The sequence below is a fragment of the Castor canadensis genome, chromosome 7 (genome assembly GCF_047511655.1).
Source record: "Castor canadensis chromosome 7, mCasCan1.hap1v2, whole genome shotgun sequence".
NCBI classification, from domain to species: Eukaryota; Metazoa; Chordata; class Mammalia; order Rodentia; family Castoridae; genus Castor; species Castor canadensis.
The window spans coordinates 6,095,685-6,118,243 of NC_133392.1; the positions used below are offsets into that span (position 1 = coordinate 6,095,685).

At 40.9% G+C, this 22,559-nt stretch overlaps 1 protein-coding gene across 8 annotated transcripts in view; it reads left to right on the plus strand.

Moving 5' to 3' along the window:
- C7H10orf90 (chromosome 7 C10orf90 homolog) overlaps positions 1–22,559 on the plus strand; it is a 241,458-nt gene that overhangs the window by 94,546 nt on the left and 124,353 nt on the right. For 2 of the 8 annotated variants that reach the window (XM_074078066.1, XM_074078068.1), the window contains exon 3: positions 5,280–5,367. The exons of the other annotated variants lie outside the window; for them this stretch is intronic. The gene's annotated coding sequence lies outside the window, so the exon portion shown is untranslated. The remainder of the gene's footprint in view (positions 1–5,279; positions 5,368–22,559) is intronic. 8 annotated transcript variants of the gene reach the window in all.

Here is a 22,559-nt window from a genome sequence, read left to right on the forward strand (position 1 = left end):
AGCAGAGCCAGAATCTCTATCAGGTGTGTCTGGAACTGTTTCCTCTCATGCAGATAGGAACAATTCTGCCAGGGGCATGTCTCCCGTTGCCTGTGTGGTTTGTAGGCTCCATTTTTGGTGGAAGAAGACCACACAGAGCATAGTTAGGGTGCCCACCCTAAGCAGAGGCCAGGCCTTTGGACTTCCCATATACACTGCCTAAGGGAGAGGGGGGTAACCAGGCAAATCCTCATGCCATTGTGAGCCTGCAGACTGTGAGAAGCACCCTGGCTCCTCCAGAGTGCCAACCAAACCCTGTGAACCAACACTGGCAGGCAGCTGTTGGGCCTGTGGCTTCTTCTGGGCAGCCTGTCCTGCTGGGGCAGAGGGGACAGAACTAGTCAGCACCCCTGATAGAGGGCAACCCCTTGGGCTCTTCAGTTGCCAGGAATGACCTTGGAATGAAGCTTCCTGCCAGGCTGCCATGGTTTCGGCACTGTATTCTGATTATGGGATGGACTTTCCTGGTCACAGGCTTTACTTCCCTAATTCAGCTCGCAGCAGGGGTGGCGGGGGGGAAGTTCTTTCTCACTTAACTTCCAAATTTACACCTCTCCTCTCTCCCTGGCACTCCTATCTGGAGGTGTTGATGGGTGCTTAGCAGGCCACATGGGGCCAGGAGGCAGGGCTGGGCCTGGCCCCTCCAGTGCCAGGCACGCATCTCTGTTCCTGCCCTCACTCTGCCTGGAACACATGCATTGTTTCTCTGAGAGTCTCCTTGTTTAATTTGCAGCTGTGGTTCCAGGAGGTGACATGTCTCAGTCACATCCAAGCCTCCTTGGGCAGCAAACATTCTGTGGTTCCCCATAGCACAGAGAGCAAAAAATGTGTCTTCATTTTTGTCATTGGGACTACTGAAATGCCACAGCCCCCAACCCAATTCCGAGGGCAAATTTTAACGAACCCAGCAGCAACTCGTAGAACGATGAGAAAATGTAATTGCCCACACCCATCTCTCCTCTGTGAGCTGCAGAATTCCAGCTCCCGGTTTGCAATTTCGTCACCATGGAGTCACTCCATCCTAAGGTGTGCACAGCTCGCACATGCTTGAATGGAACGTGTGGTGAATTTTCACCATGGTACCAGGAGCAGGAGCAGAAGCAGAGCGGGAACAGGCGGTGCTCCACTAAGATTAATTAGTGGGTGAGGCCCCCACTCAGGAGCCGGCGGCAAGCTATGAATTATATCTCAGTGCACTTTTCGAAGATTCTTTCTTCCAGAACACCTCCCGATTTTCCCCCCAGCCATTCTAGACTTCTGACTGTGCACGTTGACTCCAGCTTTGGTCACTCTGAACACTTCCTTGAGAGAAGCCAGGGTAAATGCCAGTGACAAGGAGTGGAGGCATGCGGTATGCTTGTGTCTTGAATTACCTGTGGGAGCTGAGTTTATCCCAAATGTCTTGAGAGATGTGATTCAAACATGGGTTCCTCACGACCCCGAGACAGTGTCGTAGAAAATCACCTTGCCTGTTTTCAGGAGACCTTTAAGCTAATAATGTTTTAAATTATTAGAAAAAATAAAAGCATAATCCCATGTGACATGCAAAAAAATTATATGAAATTCACATTTCAGTGTCCAGAAAGAAAGCTTAGAAGGCCATAACCACACCCATTTCTTTACGTATTCCTCTGGCAGCTCTCCTGCCTCAGTGGCAGGGTTGAATAATTGTGACAGAGGCAGTGTACCCTGCAAAGCCTGAGGTGCTTACTCACTGGTCCTTTGAGAAAACATTTGCTGCCCCTCATACAGAAGAGCAGGTGCCTCCATCGAGGGTGACGTTGGGCCCTTGGCCAGTGTTGATGACCAATGGCTCATGTCTTTTATTCAGTGGACAGTTACATTTTTGGTGATGGTCATGAATGAGGTCACTCTGGTTTGGGGACCTGTGCCCTTCAGTACCATTTTCAGCCTCTGTGAGCCAAGGCTTCAGATGGGAAGGGCCACATGACTGTGCTATGAAATGCAGGCACTGGGCGTCCAGTCGTGTTCTGAGCACGGTGGCAGCCTGTTATTTGCCATTCGTCACTGTGCCTTCAACGATCAGCAAAGTGAAAAATAGTTTGCCAAAGAAGGAAAGTGGAAAATTAATTTCGGTTTTCCTCCTGTTGCAATAAATGCTGAAATTAAAACGATACCTGTAATCACTGGCGTGTTTTCACCTTTGGGTGAATCTTACCCACTTAAAAATTAGTGGGGGGGATGAGTTTGCTTATTTTAGTCAGAAAATAATTCTTGGTGACCAGTGAGAACGGTCTAGTAGAAGGAAAATATTCCGTTTTCTGTGTGGTTTTGCTCAAAGAACAAGCCAAAGAGTGCCGGGGAATCAACGGGGTGATTGTAAAGAGGTATGACATTTATCATGAAGAGCAAATACCATAAATTGAACATGTGCCACCTTGAAGATGGCCTGACTTCCTCAGAGCTGGCTGTCGTGATGGGAAACAGAAAAAGACCAGAGCTTCAAAAAGCCAAACACGCAGCTCTCCCAGGCTCCAGCTTTACATCATCTTTTACAAACGATGTGCTGCGGCATGTTCTCTGAAACCTTTGAGTCTAGTTTCAGCAGACTTTCTTTCCATCAAGTATTCTGAGTTTGGCAAGCAAGGTCCCGACCTGCTTGCTGAAGGGAGCAACTCTGGATTGGGTTTCTATGTAAAATATCCTGACTTGCCCAGCTGGTATGTGCCTTGGCTTGAGTGTGCCTCCCCACAGTGCACGCACTGGAACCCAGATTCCCGGGTGTGGCAGTGTTAGGCCATGATGCCTCGTGGGTCATGGGGTGGAGCCCTCAGAAATTGTCACTGCCTTTTACTGACTCCTCACTCTCGGGGTCTGTGTTTGTCACCATGAGCAGGTTGTTATAATGCAAGCCCTTTCCTCATTTTCTGTCTCTCTCTTCCTCGTGGCCCACTCCCTTCCTCTCTCTGCCATGAGTTGAATCAACACGAGGTTCTCACCAGCACCCTGTACTGGGACTTCCCAGCCTCCGGAACCATGAGGCAAAATAAATTTCTTTTCTTAATAAAATTGCCTAGTCTTAGCTATTCTATAAACAGCAACAGAAAACAGATTTTTCAGCCTCATCCAAGGACAAAGGGAGGTTTCTTGGTTGATTTGGGTTTTAAGCCAGTGGCAGCTGCTTAGACACAACAGAGATATCCCACTTCTTTGGTTCCCATCTTTGGCTTTATAGCACTGGCGCGGAGTGATAGCGACACTGGCTCTGGGGCAGAGGCAGAAAGAGAGGAAGGAGGCCCAGGGGATGGTGGGTGTGTAGCCTTGTGGATCTTTTCCTGGCTGCCTTTAGTCCTGTGCTCAGTGACAACTCTTAACATCACTGTAAGAGACATGGTGCATGGTGGTGACTGCATCATGGCGATGAATCCAGTCCCCTGAGAGCGAGAAGTCAGTCAGCAAAAGGCAGTGACCATTCCCAAGGGCTCTGCCCCATGGCCATGAGACCTTCCTTTGTTGACTGAGAAGTGACAGAGGAATGACAGTCAATGGCATTGAATAGGGAAATCAAGCATCTACAAAAGTGATGCTTGTCCCCAAGTTTGGGACAAACCCTGGTGTGGATTTCTCGCCTTGGGAATGAATGTTTATTCTAATGGAGCTTTTTTGCTGCTCACTTTAAAAATCCGAGAGGGCAAATAACCAGGAATGACATTGAAATATGGACCAGCAGGGCACAGCACTGATCTCTGAGGATAAGGTGATTGTAAAAAACCCCTCCAGCATACTGGAGGACTTTGGCTAAATATCAGCCAGTGTATAAGGTTTTTAAGAAAAATTCTATAGAAATTACTCAGTAAAAGTATTTCTGTCTCAAAGGGATGAAGTTCAGAGGTGTGGAATAGCAACACAAGCTCAGTAATTCCCTTGTTACCCTTTGGGGTCTCTGGGGTAGTCTCATGTTTCCCATGGCTGATGGAGTTCATCCACACTCACCCATCTCTGCCAGGTATGTGCTGCAGTGGGGCTTGGGGTGTGTGAGGTGCATGGTAGCCCCTGCTCCCTGACAGCCACCCTCTGAGCGTGAAGAAGAGAGAAGGACCAGTGAGCACCAATCAGTGCAAATGTGGTCAGAGATGTCATCCATGAGATGCTGAAGGCCAAGGATCGAGAGCTCATCCTCCTGAGGGTGTCCAGAGGAATTTTGAAGGACCAGCAGCTAGCACTGGCCATGTGGGCAAGGGGGAGAGGGAACACACACAGAGGAAACCATGTGCTAGGTCAGGTGGCTCACAGAGATTCCATAGCTCTTGTGTGGTGGAGTCTCAGCAGGCAAGGCTGGCCAGCTGGCCAGGGATCGGATCACAGAGAGTCTTCTGTATTATGTTTTGGGGTTTGGATTTCATCCAGAAGACAGTGCAAAGGCACTGAAGAATTGTAAGGTACAGGGAAGGGCATTTGATAAGATTCAAGTTTCTGTCCTAGGAAGACCCTGGCAATGAGCTAGAGGCTGGTCTAGTCTTGCAGTAATGATACTGGGAAGGTATCACAAGAGTGAGATGATGGTGGCCTGGCCTGGGCATTAGCAGTTGGGATGAGTGGAGGAAGGCTTGATCCGGAGACAGCCATGAGCAGAAGGCTGAGCAGAGCTTGCCACCATGTAGGCAATAAGAGACGGGCTCCTCGTGTGAGCAGAGTGTGGGGAGTACACGGGGGATGTTTGAGGGATGCTGGGAGGGGCTGCCAGCAGGACTTGGTCATTGGCTGCCCCGGGGCAGGGGGTTGAGTGGAGACCAGGCATGTGGAAGATGTCTTCCCCTTTCAAACTTCATTCCACACTCCTGGTACCAGTAATGTCTGCCTCATGTAGACAATTTGGAAACTGGAGGGGAAAAAAGAAAGACAAAGGGAGAAGCAGAAAGAGATTCTACAACAGTGAAATACTATTTATTAACATCTAACAACATGCAAAACAATAGCACACATTGCCAACGAGTCACATGATGCATAGAAGTAAGGACATGGAGTCCAGGACCACTTCTACCTGAAGAAGGGGTGTAACTGGGGAAAGGTGCAGGAGACTGTGGCTAGTTTGGTAACAGTTACTTCTCAATCTGGGTGGTGAGGATGTGCAATTTCTATGTATTATGCTTCATCTGTCTTAAATATTTCATGATTTTTTTTTGTAGTACTGGGGTTTGAACTCAGGACCTTGCACTTGCTAGGCAGGCATTCTACCACTTGAGCCACTCCTTCAGTTCTTTTTTACTTTTACTTTTCAGATGGGGTCTCCTGTTTTTGCCCAAGGCTGGCCTTGAACTGAGGACTGCAATCCTCCTGCCTCCGCCTCTCACATAGCTTGGATTATAGGTTTGTATCACTTCACCCAGCTTGTTTGTAAAGATGGGATCTTACTAACTTTTTGCTCAGACTTTTCTTGAATCTCCGTCTTCTCAATTTCCATCTCTTGAGTAACCAGGATTATAGGTGTGCACCACCAAATCTGGCTTCATAATTTTTTTGTCATCAAAAACTCATTATCTGAGACCATCATTGTAACACACACAGTTCCTGGGAGCAACTCCCTTCTCTTATGCAGAGCCTTCATAGAGACCACCAGACCCTGTAGTACTGGCTGCCCCTCAGGTTCAGGGGTCACAGTGGGTGTTCGTGGTGTTTGATCCCTAAAAGAAACTTCTGCAGGAGCCCTCCCCTTCTTTTCAAAGATCGCAAAACAGATCCAAGCAATAGGATGTCTCAGTGATTAAGGACTCAAAGTCCCGGATTCAGCACTATGGAAATGAACCTGAAGACACACAGCCCCTAAAGGGTTATTTGTTCTCTGCCGGGAACCTGGTCCTCCAGCTGACAATGTGTTGTGCTCAGCTGGAGTTCCACCGACTGCTTCATAAATTGAATTTCATTTTTGGAACCAGGATGAAATGAAGAAATAATTTCACATACTATACACTTATTGAAATTATATCAAAATAAGCAATGAAGGAAAATTTCTCTTGGTAATATGATTTCAAGGATCATTTCAAGAGTTTGCATCTGGAAAAGCATCGGAAAGTGTCCGGGTTTGATAACCACAGGGAGAAATGGCCTGTGTTCTATTTTGAGCCTGAAGGGAGAAGGCGTCACACTGGCTTCCTTGGCTGGCCCCTGCCCAGAGTTCTCCCACCCTCACTGTCCCTGCTCCTTGTGCTCTAGGGTGCCTGCCATTGGTATTTTCAGTTGGGCATATCACAAGATGGATATCATTCTTTTGTATGACTGAGGACCTGAAATTACCATTATGGGATACAGCATTCAACCAACGGTCATTTTGGCCAATGCATTGGTGTAACTTGACTGCCTGCCAGGCACCCAGCTGGTTTTGATATCAGACAGTGGAGACTCATTTATGATCTGAAGCAAGCTGAGACAGACATTGCTCACCAATGATGGCTAAAGGGAGGTTGACTCACTTCACAAATTTACAGGCATTCACCAAAATTGTATAATTTTATAGAAGTTTTATGACAGGTTAAAATGTGAAATTGACTCAAGCATCTATAGTGATATATTTGTGGAATACATTCATTTCTCTCTATTTCCAAGAATGAGCAGCTTGTGAGATGAGCTAGTTGCTCAGAGAGAGGGACTTCCACCCACCCATGCCTAGCAGCCTTTCTGTCTGATGCAAGGGTTCAATTGGCTGGTTTTACACTCTATGCCAGGCCATGCAAGCTAATGTGTCAACCTCTCCCAGTTCCTTTTCTATTTGGGATATGCTGCTTGGATACCACTGTGTGTTGTTTTATTTACTGCTTCCTGCTCCCTCTACCCCCAAAGCCCAATCCATTTATCCTGTAAACACTCAAGGTTAACTCAAAGTCAAGTTGTGAATCAAGAAGAAGTGAAATGCTGATGAGACAGGTGGAACTAACTAGATCAGCATCCCACCCTTCCTCATTTAACTTCCTGGTTCTAGGGCAAAATCCTGGTGACAATACACAGGTGGTGTCTCTCAGGAGAAGTGCCCCTTTGTGTGCCCCGTGATCAGATTGTGTGATGGAATTAAAGGGGTTTTCAAGCACTGTGCAGATGAAAGCAAGACCTGCTATTCCCAGGTTATTGGAGGCTCCTAATTATCAGCTGTCCTCTCTGCAGTTCTTTCTTTCCCTATTTTGATGTTGGCTTGATTGTACTACACATTTTGCTGGATATCTCATCCAGGTATAATCAGCAGGAGTAGTCATTTGAAATAAAAGTCTCTGATTTTCATACACATTTTCTGAGACAAAGGGGAAAACACAGGTTATTTTTAGCTTAAAAAGTATTGTGTTGTCTCTGCAGCATCCTAGAGAAAAATGGCAGCAGGGAATGGGTTGGATGAGGACTCTATCCTTGTGATGACAAATTAACAGAATTAATAGATGACTAACCTTTCAAAGACAATTATATATCTTGCACAGTGCTTGGTGGGCTTTTATCATGTTAAATGAATAACATTTATGTGCACAATAATACTCAAATGCTGTGTGCACCTTGATGCATTTTTACAGATGTACACACCCCGTAACCATCGCTCAAATCAAGATAGAATATATTCAGTTAGTCAGAAGGCCTCTTCATGTCCTTTCCTCACCCATAACTACCTCCAGCTGCCCAACGAAGACCATCCCCATTCTGATTTCTACTGCAATAGATCAGCTTTGCCCCTTGGACTCAATGGAAGCATAATCACATAGTGTGTGCTCTGGTGTTTGTTCCTTTTGTTTGACATTATATCTGAAATTCATCCCTGTATTAGCAAGTTTTGTTGTAGCAATCTTTTAGGTAGCAGTGTGGCATTCCGTGAGTGGACACTGGGGTCATTTCCATTGTTTGGCTGTTATAAACAAAGCTGCCACAACAGTCTTGCATGTGTCTTCTGTGGTCATGTTATCCACTCCTCTTGGATATATGCCTAGAAATAAAACAGCTATACCAGAGCGGAGGCATAAGACTTTTCTTTTTGCTTTGTTGGCAAAGTCCATCAGTTTTCCAGAATGGCTGTGTCACTTCACTTTTTCAGCAGCATTTGTGAGCATTGTGGTTGCCTCACATCGTCAAGAATTTTAATGTTGTCTCTTCTGATTCCGTTTTCTTACTGTACCTATACTGGCCACTGGTGTGTTGAGCATCTGTCAAATGCTTAGTGGACTCTAGATTCCCTCTACTTTCTGTCTTTTTCTTACTTATTGGTAGGCATTCTTAAAAGATTCAGTGCATATATCTTACGTACCGTAGATACCCTTTCTCACATCTATGACTTGATTTCTTTCTCTTAGGGTGTCTTTTGATGAATATGTCCTTAATTTTTCTGAAGTCCAATTTATCCATCTTTTATTTTTAAAGCTTTTTTTATTCTCTTTTCAAGAAATGTTTGCCTGCCCCAAAGATACAAGATATTCTCCTGTGTTTTCTTCTGGCAGCATTGTACTCTGACTTTTCATATGTACATCTCTGGTTTTTGTGGCATTGATTTGTGTTTATGGTGTGAGGTAGGGGTTGAGGTTCACTCCCCTCCTGCAAACAGAAGACCAGCTGATCCAGAAACATTTATTGGGAGTATTTCTTTCTTCCCACTCTACTGTAACAGGGTGCTGAGTATATGTCACATGTTTTCTCTTATTTCTTACAGTAACCCTGAGATGTAGATACTAATTTTACCTCTACCAACAGATGAGCAAGCAGAGGCTCACAGAGATTAAGTAATTTATGCTGGTCATGTAGCAGAAGTTTGAGGTCTTCCTACTTTATCAAACACATACTGTTGCATTTCTTTTCATGCTGGGTAGATGGCATGAGTAGGTGGGAAGGGAAAGTCTGGTGAGTGGCATAGTCTGACTGCAAGGATGATATTGCATTGTGGGTGAATGTCTGTATGAGCTGGCATCTTCTTCTGGGGCTCACTCTTCTTTTTCTCTCCCTTGAGTCTGCTGAGTGTGCACCAAAGAAGAGGCATCATTGTGCTTAGCAGCCTAGGAAGATGTAGCTGGGCTCCACACTTGCAGAGAGAACTCCTGAATGGGGACCACCTGCCCAGTCCTCCTCAATTGCCTGGAAGATGTCCTGGAGTGAGCATGCCCATTTCTACTGTGTTTCCTTGGGTATTGCGGAGGGAGATTCTGGACCAGTGTGGAGGAAAGACAAAGGTGGAGTACATTCAGTGCTACAATTGATCGGTGTCCTGAGGCACTTTGGGATGACAACTGCAAACCTTTCACTCATTCAACTAATATTTACTGTTTGCTGTGTTGTTGCAGGCACTGGCAAAATGGCAGTGAACTAAATAATGGACACCCCTGCTCTCAAGCATCTTATGTGCAAACAAGAGTTTCCTAGAAAAACTCTGTTAGCCTGGTAAACCTGAAGCTTTTTCAGTTAAAACATCAACTGATTTTAACAATCCCCTTCCCTCTGCCCCAAGCATCTCAATCCACCAACTCTGACACGTTAGTTTACCTGGGCTCTGTGCTTTATCTATCTCTAAACACTGAAGAATAGAAGGAGCAGCTAGAAGTGCCTTGGGAAGTTGGTGTGTGCTCTCTTGCTCTAGCAGATGAACTCAATCAGAGGCATTGCTGTTCAAGGTTCTATCAGCAACAAACTGACATTGCTGTCTTCACTATTCTGTGTACCTTTTCAAGGTCATGGTCAGCAAGATCACAAGGTTTTCCATATTAATAAGGAAACCAATTTTGGACTTCATCCTACAAACTTCTCCTATGCCTTTTTCTTTGAGTCATCAAATAACATGGTCTCAGGCGCAACATGTGACCTATGACATGAATTTGGAATATTTGTGTCTGGTACAGTGAATTTCATTTAATGAGGTCGTTTTCATTCTTATTAATTTTTGGTTTTTCTGCCTCAACTGTTTTTGCCTGTGTCTTCTAATAATAGTTCATTCCATGGATTCAATCCAATGTGTGTTTACGACGTGGCTATGATATGAAAGGATATGCATCCTGGAGGAAAAGCAAATGAATAAACCCAGAACGTTACTTAAGGAGTTTCCAGTCCTGTGGGGGAGGGACTCATGTACCAACAAGGTTCATCGAGCAAAGTGGACTGAGTCTGTGAGTGGATGCTGGTAGTTCTAGAAGCAATCATTATTTACTAAGCATTTATTATTTGCTAGGAACCCAATCCACATATTGTAAATGTTCTCCAACCTTGGGGAAACCCTTTCAAGTAGATTTAGTTATCCCTGTGTTGGAGAATTGAGGCTTGGAGGGGATGAATGATGTACTCAAGGTTTTGCAGCTGGCATATGAAGATCAAGGACTTAAATACAGGATCACATGATTCCAAGACTGGCTCTGGTCTTCTTTTTCCCCACCCCTTCACCATCCTCAGTCTGATATCCCAAGAAAGAGGAAACATGGAGGAAGTTTAGAGAATCACAGTGACATTGGAACTGTTTTAATTAAACTTTAAAACATTTCAAGGTAATTGTAGATTCATATGCAGTTTTAAGATAGAAAGATCCCCTACCGTCAATCCTATTCCCCACATGACAGCATCTACAAAACTGCAGTATAATATCACAACCAAGATGTTGCTGTTGACAGTCGAGACAAAAAATGTTTCCATAAGCACAGGGACCCTGCTTTTGACTGTTTACCATCACACACACCTCCTTCTTTCTTCTTTCTACATCTCCCTGATAATCTCATATCTAGTCTCCATTTCTGTAATTTTGTCATGTCCAGACAATCAGATTGATAGAATCATGCAGCTTGTGGCCATCAGAATTGGCCTTTCCACTCAGCATCATTGGAGATTCATTCAGGTAGTGGCATGTATAAATAGTTTGTTCCTTTTTATCTCTGAGTAGTGTTCCATGATTGGATGCACTATGCCTTGTCTAACCATTCATCCACCGAAGGACATTTGGGTTGTTTCCAAACTTTTGCTATTGTGAATAAAGCTTCTGTAATAACTTGGATATGGGTTGTTTTTCTATGCATTCAAGTTTTCATCTTTCTGGGATGAGTGTCCAGGAGTGCAGTTGCTGGGTCAGATGACAGTTTTTCAAGAACCTTCCAAAAGATTTTCAGTAGTGTTGGTGTGCTTTCAAATCCTCACTGGCTGTGTATGAGCAATTCTGTTTTCTGCATCCTTGCCAGTTTTTGATGCTATCAATATTTTTTATTTAGCCTTTTTGATCACACTGTGGATTTCATTTCAATTCCCTATCGGTTAATGATGCTAACCATCCTTCCATATTCTTATTGTCATCCACACCTTCTTCACTGAAATGTGTCTTTGGTCCATTTTAGAATCGGATTGCTTGATTTTCCCACTATTGAGTTTCGAGAGTTCTTTATACATTTTAAATACCAGTACTTTTTCAGATATTGTCTCTCACTCTTGGCTTTTACCCTCTCATCAAGGTCTTTCCAGAAAGCAAAAATTTCAAATCTTGACTAAATCCAATTTGTTAATATTTCTTTTTTATTGATCATCTTTTGTGTCAAAAAGATCTGCCTAGCCTCAGATCTCAAGGATTTCTTTGAATTAAAAAAATTTTGTGATAGCCAGGTACTGGTGGGTCATGCTGTAATCCTAGCTACTTGGGAGCCTGAGATTGGGAGGTGTTCTTTTTTTGGAAGGAACTGTGTAGAAATGTTCTTAATGCTTATGTCAATGCTTGGCAGAATTCTTTAGTGAAATCACTTGGGATTGAAGATATTTTGGGAGAGAGTTTGAAATTGCGAGTAAAATTTCGTGGCTAGCTATGGGGCTAGTCAAGTTACATAATTAACATTGGGTAAGTTGTGGTAGTTTCTGTTTTCAAGGATCTGGTCCATTTTGTCTCAATTGTCAAGTTTTTATATGTAGAATTATTTGTAATGTTCTCTGACAACTTTTTTGATGTCTGCTGGCTCTGCAGTTATATTCCCAGTTAATCCCTGATAGTGTGTTTTTTTCTATTTTTTTCTTGTTAGAAGCTTGTCAGTTTTATTGATCTTTTCAAAATATAAGTTCTTTGCTTAATTTTCTCTATTGTGTTTCTGTTTTTTTTTTATTTCATTGCTCTTTGCTTAACCTTATTCATTCCTTTCCTTCTTCTTGCTCTGGATTAATTTGCCCTTTTTCTAGTTTCTTGAGTGGGGCGGTTAGGTATTGATTTGAAACTTTTTTTCCTCTCTATTATTTGCGTTTACTGCTATAAATTTCCCTCTCAACCCTGTTTTAGCTGTGTCCCACCAATTGTGATTCGTTGTATGTTCATTTTAATTCATCTTATTTTGATTTCTCTCATGACTTCCTCTTTGATCCACTGATTTTTACCTAGTTTCTTGTTGATGGCAAAAGGTTGGGTCATGCTTTGCAATCTACTATATTCTATCTTTCTTGTTACTTTTCTGTTACTGACTTCTAGTTTGCTTCCATTATAACCAGAAAACACAGTGGGTTTGATTTCAGTCCTTTTAAACTTATTGATGTGCGTTTTATGGACCAGGATATGGTCTATTCTGGTAAACATTCATGGTCACTTAGAAATAATGTTTATTCTGCTGTTCTTGGGTACAGCATTCTGTAAATGTCAATTAGATCCTAGCGTTTGATTGTGTTGTTGACTTCTTCTGTGCCCTTGCTAGTTTTCTATTTAGTTGTTCTATAAGAGAGAGAGAGATTGATTAAAGTCTCCAAATTTAATTTCAGATTGCTCCATAAAGCATTTCAATATTATCATTTCCTGCTTCACATATTTTGCAGTCTGTTTGTGGACTATACATATTTATGATTCATATGTCTTCTTGATAAATCAACCCTTTTGTCATTCAATAATATCTTTATCTCACTCTGGTAATTTTATTACTCTGAAGTCTATTTTTATCAGATATTAATATAGCCACTCTTGTTTTATTTTAATATTTTCATGGTATATCTGCTTCTATCCTTTTACTTTCAGCAGTCCTGTATTGTCATATTTGAAGTGAGTTTCTTGTTGACAGCAAAAGGTTGGGTCATGCTTTGCAATCTACTAAATTCTATCTTTTAATTTATGCATTATCCAATTTATATTTAATGTAATTATTGATATGTTAGCTCTTTAGTCAACCTTTTTATTTGTTGTTTCTGCTGTTTCCTCTGTTTTTCATTTTGCTGGATGTTTTTTATCCTGCCTTCCTTTAGGCTACTTGGAAAGATTTTATGATTCCACTATAGTATTTTTGAATATGTCTTTATATATCTTTTTGAACGATTACTCTATGTGTCACTATATACACCCATCTTGTAACAAATTTGATTCTTATAATGAAACTATATTTATTATATATAATATAATATAAATATGTCTACTGATACCATCATTTTAACAGTTCAAGTAATTACTAGAGACTTACTTTTATTTACTTCCCACATTTATAATAAAACTGTTTCAACACTTTGTCTATGTACATTTAGAAGCACATTAGTCAGTGTTATTAATTTTTTACTTAACTATCAAACATAATTCACAAAACTCAACCTTCTTTGACATATTTTTGCCCACTGTCTTCCCTCTTCCTTCCTGATGTTTCAAGGTTCTTTCTTTTATCTTTTCCTTCCTCTTTAGAGAACCACCTCCTGTCCTTCTCTTAGGGGAAGTCTGCTGGTCACAAATTCTTTTAGATTTTTTCCCCCTGTGAGCATATTTTGATCTCCTTTTCTGAGTGATATTTTCACTGAGTTTGGGATTCTGATTGACAGTTCTTTTCCTCCAGTACTTGAAAAATATTGTGTATTTCCTTCTGGCTTCCACAGTTTTTGATGAGAAATCTACTGTCATTGCAATGTCTTCCCCCCATAGCTATGTCTTTCACTTGCTGTTTTCAAGGGTTTATTTTGCCTTTACCTTTTAAAAGTTGAATTATGATGTTTTTGTTTGTTGCTTTGTTTTTCTTGTTACTATCTTTGGTATTCGACAAGCTTTTTATATTACATGTTTATGTCTCTTGTCAAATTTAGAATGTTTTCAGTCATTACTTCTTCAAGTACTTTGTCAGACCCATTTTTTTTCTCTTCTCCTCTGGGATTCCAGTGTCTCAAATATCAGATATTTTATTACATACAGTCTCACAGGTCCTTGAGGCCTTGTTCAATTTTCTCTCAGTTCATTTTCTCTCTGTTGTTCACTTTGGGTAATTCCCATTGTTCTGTTCTATCTTCTGATTCACTGATATTTTCCTCTGTTCCCTCTATCCCAAGCTTTTTTTCATTATTGTATTTTTTATTGGCATTCTTATATTTTTCCATTTATTTGATAAACCTTTTTTGTCTTTACTTTTTTGCTGATCTTTCCCCTTGCATTTTTTTCAAGTGTACTTGGAACTACTTGTTGAAGCATTTTTGTTGTGCTTTATTATCTTTTTCAGATAATTACAATGTTTGTGGTCTCAGTATAGATACCTATTTATGGCCTTTTTTTCATTCAGTTTGAGATATTCCTGGCTCTTATTATGACAAGCAAGTTTTCAATTGAAACCTGGACTTTTCATAGTATGCTATGAAACTCTAGATCTTATTTAAATTTTCTACTTTAATTGGCTTCTTCTGACTCTGTTTTGGCTGGGGAAGGAGTTGTGTGCTGCCTTATGACTGGTAGGTGTTGGTAGAAGCTCAGTTTGCTTACTTGGGTTCTGTTAACATGCAAGAGAATCTCTACATTACTGTTGGACAGTGATGAGACTTCTGGCTGCTCACTGGGTGTACACTGATCCTCTTCATTAGGAGTGACTTGTTACTGCTCCCCCAACTCTTCCACTGACACTGCATGGAGTGGCCTTGTTATCACTGGTGGGTGTAAAGGTCCTATATCTCTGCTTAGGCTCCTCTTGCACCACCCTAGTGGGTAGAGGAAGATGTGTCAGTACTGTTGAATGAGGGTAGAAGTTCATGCTCCCCAAGTGATCTTTACTGACACCAGCGATGGATTGCTTTGCTAGCAGCAATGGAAGTTCTAGTTGCCTATTTGCCTGGCCAACCCTATACCACCCTGCCAATGGTGTTAAGGTGCTTCCTTACAGTCTCACAGGTGTGAACATTCAGGCTCCCCACTGGCCTTTGCTGGCATGTTGGCATGGGGCACAGTTTTATCCTGTGGGGTTTGAATGGGGTAAAGTGATTATTGTCTTTTAAAGGCTTTTGGCCTAGTTAGCTTGTGTCTTTCTTGGTCATTCGGCTAGAAAGCAGACTTTTAAGATGCATTTTCTCTTTTGTTTGCTTATTTGTTTGCTTTGGTCTTTTATCTTTAATCTTTTCAGGTTGCTGCTCCCACAGCTCCAGGAGGCAAAAGGAAAACCCAGGGAATTTATCACCATGTCACTCTGTGGGTCCCCAGGTCCCTAGCTTATCTGCCTTCTTCTCCTCTTTTAGGGTTTTCTTATGCTTGTTTTATATGGAACATCCAGTGTAACATTAGTTCTATTTAGTGCAAGAAATAAGAAAAAGTATACCTCTCCATTTCCCTAGAAGCAGAATCAGTGCTGATTTGAAGCCATTGGAGCCATTTTTATTTTTAATTTTTTTTGAGAGCGTCTCATTGTGTAGCCCAGGCTGGCCTCAAACTCTTGATCCTTCTACCTCAGCCCTACCAAGGGCTAATATTACAGGCAAGCACCACCATGGACAACTTGATTTTTTTTAAAGTATGTTATTTAAATCTCTGAATTTTTTATTTGTTATTTAATTTTTAAGTGAACATTCATATTCAAAAGGACCAATACCAAGCATGCTCAGCCCAGTGAAGTTTCATTAAGTGAACATAGCCATGTAACACTACTGCTCTGCTCTTCAGGTAGATCTTGCTGACTCTGCAGCCCATGTGCTCCCCCCATTACTCCCTCCCCAAGAGCAGCCTAACCCTGCCTTCCAACCCTTCACCTGGGCCTGGTAGAGTTGAGAAGCAGCTAACTGGTGGGAATTGGGGAGGGGCTTTCCATGCTGATGATATGAAAGCAGGAAAAGTGCTGTGAGGTGAGGTCACATTGTCCTCATATTTGACCTCAGGATTTCCAAAAAATTGGTATTCCAAAGAGAGAAAAGAAGAGATAGAGATGGCTATTTCAATATTGTGAGAATGAGCTTGTGCCTCCAGGTTCTGCATCCATCTTGGGATCGTAGACAATGGAGACAGTTGAGCCTGAAAGAGTCATAGCACAGTGGTAAAAACAAGTGAACAATGATCCATGACTATGGTTCACTGGGCCAGGTATTTAGGCACTGATGCTTTCCTTAACACAATGACTATATCTACAGAGACCCAATGACCTTGGTGGGTTAGGACATTGAGAAACCAACCATGGCTTATACCTGTGTACACTGAACAATAGTTGAAGAGAAAATTTGTACTATTCAGTTGTCCATTGGGATCTGTAGGAATTGGTTCCTTCCAGTTCCTCAATCTACCCCTCAGTATGCTCAAATCCGTAGATGCTCAAGACCCACAAAGAAAATGATGAAGTATTGCATAGAACCCATACACATTCTCCCATATTTTTTAAGTCATCTCCAAATTACATGTAATACCTAATACAATGTAAGTGCTGTGTAAATAGTCACTATATCATATTATGTAGGGAATAATGGCAAGAATAGATGGAATTCTTTTTCAAATATCTTCATTGTGAAGTTGGTTGGATCTGAGGATGTGGGACTCAGGGATACAGAAGGCCAACTGAACTCAATTTCACCTCCTGTCCCTAGATCTCTGGGAACAGCAACCTGGCTCTGACTGAGAGGGATCAGAGAGGGGCTGAAGGCAATGCTGAAAGAGGTGTTAGGAGTGTCTGGCATGGGGGTAGAGTACACTAGGCAAGGCCTTGCTAGGCAGAAAGTCACTTACTTTCATGCAAAGATACTATGTGTGGGTCAGCATTTGTCTCTTCTAGAAATAATGGTGGTATCTAAAAGTTATTTTGCTTACACAGAGATGGGAAAACTCATCCTAGGAATTGGCTTCAATATCAGTCATCCTACTTGTGCTGATCAAGAAGAAATAAATGATGCTAAAAATCTCCAGGCATGCACAGGTCCCCACCCCTTTGGTGATGCATACAGTGCAATCAATAGGGCAACACAGGGAAGGAGTGGGTTTCAGAGTGACTCTCCCAGGTGTGAATCATGCAATTATTCACTCACCTCACTTAGGGAAAATCAATTCGGCTCTAGTATTGCCTGGTGATTTCTTTCTGCCTAATTCCATTACTCTTCTTTATATTCATCTGAGATAATCTTTCTAAAAGCTTCACTAACAAAGCAGAGACACTGAATGTCACAAATTCTGTTGACTCTTTTAATGGAAAGGAAAACAAAATTCTCACATGCATTCTCTGGCTAGAAAATGTGCCTTATGATTTATTTTTGACATTATTTCAAGTGATGATCCCCAACAGTGGGGTATAGCCCAGAAGCACTTCATGGGGCTGGGGAAAGGATGAGCCAAGTCCCAGAAGCAGGTGAGTGGCAGGCATAGGATGGGAAGCCATCTGACGTCCAAGGACAGGCTGGGCAAGACCCCAGGACACAGTGGATTGTTCTTCTATGACACCCACAGCCATGATCTGCATGCCCCTTCTCTTTTCCAATTTGTAAGGGAAATCTGTGGCACTTAAGTAACCAGCTGGGACCCTTGGGCCAGGTTCACTCCACAAGAAGTATTTGGTTGGGCTCAATGAGTTCTTTTTTTTCATTAACTTTAGATCTATTGACAATATAGACAAAAATTGGAAGATTTCTCAAAAAATTTTGGCATAGAGTTTCTTTTAAAAAATTAAATTTGACAATACCAGGCTTGTGCCAAATTGAGCTGAATCAGCCAAATTGAGAGACACTACTCCTGGGCAGGGGGCTGTTCAGCATATCCTATTTATTTTCCATGCCTGTGGCATCTACTTGCTTCTAACCTGCCATCTTGGGACTCTGGCACATGGCCTAGGTAAGATGACAGCTGCGGAGCTTGAGTCAGCATCACACTGGGTCCTTCAGGGAAGATCAAATTGGTTGCAGCTTTAGTAGTGTCCTTTCTACTTTTATTTGAGAAAAGATTTTCTTGAAAGTAATGGCACAGCTAATGAAAATTGATTTTTCTTTTCAACGGTTTATTTTCCAGAGAACAAACGCAGCAAACTCCTAAGCATATGTGCTAATGGCAATAGCAGAGGCACATAGAAACTGAAACTGACCATCAGGGACGTGTGTATTCATTCTTGGCCTCAGCTGTAAGACATTGGCCTGGTCTCAGGGAATCGGTTCATACTCAGCTTCCATAGGAATAGAATGGTGGTGGTAGAGTCTGCCACAGTTTCCTTTCCCTGTACCCCATGGTACCTTGTGTGTACAGCTGCTACAGTCTTCCTCACATTGGATTATAGAAAAATTGTGAGCTATCTACCTCTCCCGTTCCAAATGTTAACCCTTTGGTACCTAACAGTATCCCTCAGTTACAGTGTGCTTAAGGTAAGATGTGATTCCAAGCACTTTTATCTGAACTAACTCATTGCATCCTCTCAATAACCCTGAGAGGCAGGTGCTTGAATCATCTCATTTTTCAGTTGAAAGAACAGGAGTGCAGAGATTCTACTTATCAACATGCAGAGCTCGTGAGTTCGAATGTTTACAGACGTGTTGAAGTATGTCTTAGCAGTGAATACTTGAGTGATTTAAGTTTATTACAACCACTTTGCGGCATTGCATATTATACATTACAGTGTAAATTAATATATGTATATATTTTAATTGCTGTGCACAGTTGTTTACACCAATCATATATATATATAATTGATGGGCAATTTAACAGTGCGTAAGGACAATTAGAGACCAATTGATTCTTAAGTTTTGTCCTTAGGGTTCTCAACATGACAGTACCACACATTTGCCAGACTTTTTGTTTTTAATTTGTTTTGTTTTCTAAGCAAATAAAATATCAATAGCCATCAGGCTATTGATATGTATCTATCTTGAGATACATGTGAAATTAAATCCTATATATGAGTTGGTGGGCCACAAGGTATTTGCATTTAAAATTTTAATAGATGTCAAATTTTCCATCCCCAAATGTTCTACCCATTTACATGTGAGTCAGTACTGTAGGAAGAACTCACTTTCCCATTCCTTAACTTGGAATTCCATAGGTATATGTGTGTATTGTTTGTACTTATGTGCGTGTGTGCTTATTTTCAGCAAATTAAGCAAATTTTCAGCAAATTAAGGGAAAAATTAAATATTACTGTTTTAATTTACATTTCTTTAATTGTTAAGCAGCTCCAATATCTTTTTAACATATATTACTTTATTGTATTTGTTTTTCTATGAAATCTATGTTCATCATTGCTTTTTAAATTGAGGCAAAAGTCAGGTAGCATAAAATTAACTATTTTTAAGTGTACAATTCAGTGGCACATCCACAATGTTGTACAACAACCACTTCTATCGTGATCCAACAGTCCCACCCCTATAAGAAAACCCTGTACCCATTAAGCTGTCATTCCCTACTCCCCAGGCTCTGGAAAGTACTAATCTGATTTTGATTGCTGTGGATTTGTCTATTCTGGGCATTTGGTGTAAAGGGAATAGTACAACATACGACTTTTTTGTGTTTGGCTTCCAACTTTTACCATACTGTTTTTAAGATTCATCCACATTGTAGCACATATCAATCCTTCATTCCACTTTATGTTTCAATAATACTACATTGTGAGTATTATAACAACTTGTTTGTCCATTCACTCGGTAGACATTGGGTTTGGTCCACTTTGGCTATCATGAATTCTGTTAGTAGGAACGTTTTTGTGGGAGTATTTGTCTGATTACTTGTTATCAGTTATTTGGGGTCTAAACCATATGTAATTCTATGTTTGGAACTGCCAAACTATTTTCCACAGCAACTGTACCATGTTACACACCAGCAGAATTTATAAGAATTTCCATTTCCCTATATCCTCATCAACACTTATTATTTTCTGTTTTGTTTTGTTTTAATTATAGCCATCTTAGTGGGAGTGGATTTAATTTCCTTTCCCTAGTGGTTAATAATATTGAACATCTTTTCATGGACTCATTGGCCATTTGTATATCTTCTTTAGAGCATACCTATTAAAGTTCTTTGTCCATATTTAAACTGAGTTCTTTGCCTTTTAATGTTGAGTTACAAAAGTTTTTCATGTGTTCTGGATATTAAGCCTTTAACATAGATATTATTTACAACTTTTCTCCCATTCTACATAATATCTCTTGTTGTGAAAAGTATTATTTTAATACATTTTCCTTCCATGTTATTGTTTTAATTTATATTTCTTCAATTGTTGAGCAACTCTGGCATCTCTTCAATATATATTACCTTATTATGTTAATTTTTCTATGAAATTCATGTTCAAATAGTTTATTCACTTGTCTAAATTATTTTCTTCTAGTAGAATCATGGCAGTTACTTTTATAGTCCAGATATTAGTATTTTCTTACAGCCTGTTGCTCAGCTCATCTTATAATTTTGTATGTAATAACATCTGTCATGTAAAATTAATAGTTATTTTATGCTCCACCTGTTAATCTCTTATAACCCATGGATATTTTGTGTTCCTTAAAAGATTTCCAATATTATCAAAAATATTCTTCTGGGCTGGGCTGGGGGTTATTCCTCAGTGGTGGAGAACTTGCTTTAGCATGAGTGCGTATCTGGGTTCAATTCTCAACATAACACACACATATAAAAACCCTTCTATTATTTTTAAAATTTTTCATATCTTTATTTTTTTGTCTTCAATTAGTTTAGTACAACTTTATACATAGATTATAACATTATTTTATTCCCAAATACAATACTAATATTAGATACTATTCTGTTCTTTGATTTGAAAATTCTCTTTCATAAACTAAATTCTTAAAAATATACCTTCTTGAAAATTGCCATTTTGTTCCAGTGATCTTCTCCTGTACTGAGGCCATATTTTAACTAGTAGCACTTTAGAGTAAGCTTTGCTATGCAGGGCGGCACTTTCTCACTCTCATTGTACATCATCAAAATTGTCCTGACTGTCAATATGTGTTCTGTTTTCCACAAAAATTCACGAACCAGTCAAGTTCTGGACTAAATTTGGAATTTTGTAAATTAATTTGGACAGACGGACTTTACAATGATTACTTTTGCATTCAGGAACATGTCGCGTTTCCCATGCACTGACCATTCATAGTCTATAGTCATGGAATGAATTGACTTCTGCAGTAGTGTGGCTGCAGATCTCTGTGAGTAGAAGAATCGCTGAAATGCATTTATTCCTGCGGTCTCACATCTTCAAATAACATAGTCCAGTAGCCTTTATGGTTTTAAGGTCGGGTTACATGTTCATCCTGCGTGGATCCTGGGTTTAACCATTTCTCTAGTAGCCTTTTATGATACCCTTAGTACAGATTGTGCATATTTCACTTAGATGTGTTCTCTTATGTTTTATTGTTCTGTTGCCATTGTTTACTTTTTCTCCTGGTATTTTCTGTTTGAGTACTGCTGCTCTTCTTGACAGTTACTGAACCCTGAAGTTTGCTTTCATTTTGGTTAAATGACGCCTACTCTTAGTCATTCTAATAGCTCTTTTGCTTAAACTCTGGGTTTACAGGTAGACGGTCACATCCTCTCCTCCAGTGCTCTTCCTGCCTCTCACTGCCTTATCTCACTATGCTGGCAGCACCTGTGGTGTCTGGGATGCTCACTCAGCTGCCAGCCTCCCATGTTTTACCGTGTGGTGCTTCATGGTTCAGCACAGTTTCATAGTTTATGTGGAATTATAAAAAGTCTATTTTTCCATGCTTGAAAAAAATAATTTGTACACTGTTTAGAATATGTTGTTTTTCAAACTTTTGCCCATTTCAAAGAAATCACAATGTGTATTATATTTCTTTGGCTTTATTTTCAGAAATTTCCCCAGATTTTAATGGTTGGTCATTTCATTCATGCTACAGACATGGAATGTATCTGTAGCAGTTTGGCTGAAGCTCTGTGTGACTAGAATCACTAAGATGCATTTATTCAGATTGTCTCATGTTTTAAATAACACAATATCTATAGGTAGCTTCTTTGAGTGAAAGCTTGTCCCATCCTAAAGTGCTACTGCAGAGGATCCTGTTAATGATGAAGAATCCTATATACACGCACACACACATACACATACATACACGCATACACATGTACACACACACAGGCACACGCACAACAAATCTACAGAAATTTCAGTCTGCTTCTGCTGCAGAACAAAGCCCTGGCATGGATGCTTTGTTTCCATTCATGCAGGTTTGCTTTCCCTGATAAATACACTAATGCAAACTACAGTAGAGTTGCTGGGAATACCCAAGATGACAAATGCTTCCAACGTGCCCCCAGGAGCCATTGGGGTGGAAAGGTCTCTCCACACTGCTCTGCACAGCACCGGGACTTAAGGGGTTGCCTTGGCCTCTTTCTTCCCGGAGCCGTGGTGGTTTAATCAACTTCAAAGCTCATTTAGCTTCAGGCTCAGCTTTCTGTAGCAGGAATCTCTTGCCGATCAACC